Consider the following 3,932-nt stretch of genomic DNA (forward strand, 5'->3'; position numbering starts at 1 on the left):
GTTCCCAGGCCAAGCTCTGCCTTTTCCCAGCTCCATCCCTTACAAGGCTATGAAGAAGGAGCTAATGGATCATATTTCTAAGCCCAAAGAGACGTGCCATTACACGAAGTCAAAATGCTGTTGCAGTTCACAGAAATTAAAGTTTGTTATATTTTAAGTCGACTCACGATGCAAATTCACATAAAATTTTGTTAAATGCCATAAAGAAAATCCAAACTTGTCTATTACTTTTCTGGGAGGACCCAAGTAGAGCTATCTCCATTCTCACTTCTCGTCTCTAAAACTGGACAGGATCTGCTCTGCAAACGTGACTATCTTAAATTCAGGGGAGGAGAAATGAGAATTTCTCCTCAGACATCCTGAGATCATGTGCTCCAGCACAGATTTTATTAATGTTATTTTGCTTTCCATTTGGCAATTGTTTCTTGTGTGGCCAGCTCTACAGGTTAGGACCCCAGAGACAGATGGAGTCAGTAATAGAATTTGAGTACCAAACCCTGACTCTTAACTCTAAGATGATATATGTGAATGTAATTTGTGAACTTCAGGACACTCTTCAAACTGTGATATCATAGTTATTTCAGACTTAACATAAACGAATTAAGAATGGTCAATATGTTGTTGACAATACAACCTACTCATTGCCTCTCTGAAAGGTTTTTGGATGTGCCTCTTAATCCTCAAAGGACAGAGAGGATCATTACTTTTGTCAGAGTCTTAGAGAGGGTTTGGACCAAGAGGACACTGTTAATAAATGCTATGAACTCTTTGTCAGGAAGCTACTACATGAATACTAAAATTCATTATTACCTTACAATGTGCACAAAAGAACACCTTCCCATTGTCACCTTAGGGGCAGGAGAAAAGTAACAATTTTATCAGCACCTGTGATTCTCTGACACGGAACTCTCTCCAGGAAAGCTGTTGCATTTTGATAGACCATCAATCTCAGCTCTTGGGCAATTGGCTTCCACCTAGCTGATGTGGAAATCAATCTTGGTTCCCAGAAGGCAGAGCAACTGTTACCAAAGGTTACAAAACAATTGCAGTTCCTTTTCTTCAGAAGCCAGTATAAAAGGACTTCTACCAGTCTTGGATAAATTTATCTCTCTGCTCTGCTCTCAGCTCCTCTCCTGGCCAATTTAGGAGAAGGAATGGTGGAATCCAAAACAGTGATGGTAGGAAAGTCAAACGAAAGGGCTGTCACTTTTAAAAAATATGATAACAGAGGTTAAACTGAACTTAGAAATATGAAAAATTATGCTATTTCAAGTTTCTCACATATTGCCATGAATTCAGCCTAAGGCTAAATTCAACATATTCCCACTGTGTTACACATGCTGAATTCTGACAATAGACAATAGCATCCCAACAGGACACTTATAATCAGCTGGGGCTCCATCTCCATATTTCCTTTATTTAGTCTAATAGATTGCCAATTTCTGTCATTTTTTTTCCTCTTCTGTCTCATCTATCTCTATTTTTCCTTTCTCCCTGGGAGAAATAAAACACAGAATTTCACCTAGATTATTGAGATAACTTTCTTAAAGAATCCCTACTTCAAGACTTTTTTCCTCCAATTCATTCATCAACTGATCATTGCAGGCCTGCTTTGTGCCAGGCATTTTTTTCCCACATCCTGAGAGGTGCATATTATATGTCCATTTAATGGATAATGTTGCTAAGGCCCAGAAAGGTGAATTGTATAGGACACTCAAAGTTACATACTTAACACTTGGCAGGTCAGAATTTGAATTTGGGTCTGTAGATGCCACATTTTACTGTTTGCCATTCCATTACATCATGTTCCTTCCACCTGACTTCCTTGTGGGCCTTCTCCAACAAAACGTTCACTATTTCACACCCCTCTCAAGTCTCCAATGGGTCACCCATTACCAAATTCCTATGTCTGCCATTAATATAACCTGACGCCAAAGTCTATGTAAGTCTGATTGGGCTGCTATAACAAAATATCACAGACTGGGTGGCTTAAACAACATACATTTATTTTTCTCACTTTTCTGGATGCTGAGAAGTCCAAAATCAAGTAGGCAGCAGGGTTAGTGCCTGGCAAGGGTTCTCCCCTCGGGTTATAGTTACCTTTTTACTGTGTACTCACATGGCCCTCTCTCAGTGCTTACATGGAGACAGAGAGAGAGAGAGAGAGACAGAGAGAGAGAGAGAAGAGAGTGCATGAAAGAGAGCTCTCTGGTGTCTCTTCTTATAAAGATATTAAACCTATGGGATCACAGAACTGCCTTTATGACCTCATTTAACCTGAATTACTTTCTTAGTGGCCCAATCTCCAAATATAGCCACAATGGTTTTAATGCTTCAATATATAAATTTTGGGGTACATAAACATTCAGTACATAACACAAAGTATCAAAGTAACCCCGTATTTCTCTCCTCCTTCTTAGAAACTTGTCACCTGAAAAGCTGGTCTGTTATACAACTTTGCCAATCATCATGGACAGTTCATGTCTTTTGCCACTTCTGGACCATTGTTCTTATAATTTCTCCTATAATTTGGAAATGTTTTTCCAACTCCTTTCTACCTATTAAAATTATACTCATTTTTAAGCCAAACCTTATCCCACATCTTTCTAGAACTTTTAAAAATGATTTTCCTGACCCCTAATGACATTTTCTTACTCTGAACTCTGGAAGCACTTACTATCTGTACAGAAGGCTGTATACAGATTACTTGGTGTCACTGTTGATTTTTCCCAAGATGCTTCTTGCTAACAGATTCTCACTGTCCATGGACACCTTGACGTTACTTGAGATAATGTGGACCAATGATCAGCTAGGCCCCACTTCCTGCATTCCTACAAACTGCTCCTTTTCTCATGACATAGATTTCACTGTGTTGCATGAGGCTCACTCATACTGAGTCTTTTAAAATTTTCTTTCTCCTTTGTTCCCATGTCCAATTTTTCTTTAAATAATTATCCTTTTCTCCTTTTCTAAAAAGCACCATCTTAAGTTCTTTTTACCTCACTTGCATAGAGCATCTGGCATTCACTCTCTCCCTATCTTAATTTATTTCCATATACCAGCCAGTCAGTCTCCCTCCATAATTACCTATTCTATTATGCTCCTTACTGCATTGTTCGGCTCTTTTTTCAGATCCTCTGGTTTACAAGTTTGGATGTAGCATGGAAGCCTCATTTGATACCACTAGATTATAAATTCTACATGACCTTTTGCTGCTGCTGTTATCACTTGGTTCATGCTTCATAGAAACTTGTTGCTTGGTTGAACACCATTCTCGTTTCACTCCTCATCTCAAAGTCTTACGGTACACCCATTGCCCATTTTGACATCACATTTCTACTTGATCGGATGCATTGTTAAAACCTAAAATCAGTTCTCTGTCTTCACGTCACTCAGTCATGCTTTGCTGATTGCCTTCCACATTTTCTTCTACCATAGTCTCACTGCTCCAAAAACGTGAATCTGACTAGACTCACTTACCCTTGCCTTACTTCTGACCTGAAGGATCCCACACTGTCTTCTAACCTGGGTGTTTGAATCTCTTATGTTCCAGGCAGTTGTGTGCTTGTTGTCTCCAACACAAAGACAGAAATGATTGCAAACCATAGCAAAACATGACAATGCAACATAAGCTCACGAGAGCAAAAAAGAAGAAAAAAAGACAGAATTTTAATTTCTATATATGATTCCTGATAGCTCAATTAGGAAATGTCTGAATTGAGATTTGGCTTATGAATCCAATCCTTAAACCAGGCAGAGTCACATTTGAAACAGGAGTTAGGGTTTAAAGACAACATGTAAGGTGGAAACTATGCAGAACATTTCTTAGAAAATGTTGGACTGACACATAATCCCTCCCTCAACAAGTTTGACATGGAAGTTTCTCCTGCTTTTTTTTTTAAATTGGAAACTAGATGAAATAGTTGGCATGA

This window comes from Gorilla gorilla, chromosome 9, assembly GCF_029281585.2.
Source record: "Gorilla gorilla gorilla isolate KB3781 chromosome 9, NHGRI_mGorGor1-v2.1_pri, whole genome shotgun sequence".
In the NCBI taxonomy this organism is placed as follows: Eukaryota; Metazoa; Chordata; class Mammalia; order Primates; family Hominidae; genus Gorilla; species Gorilla gorilla.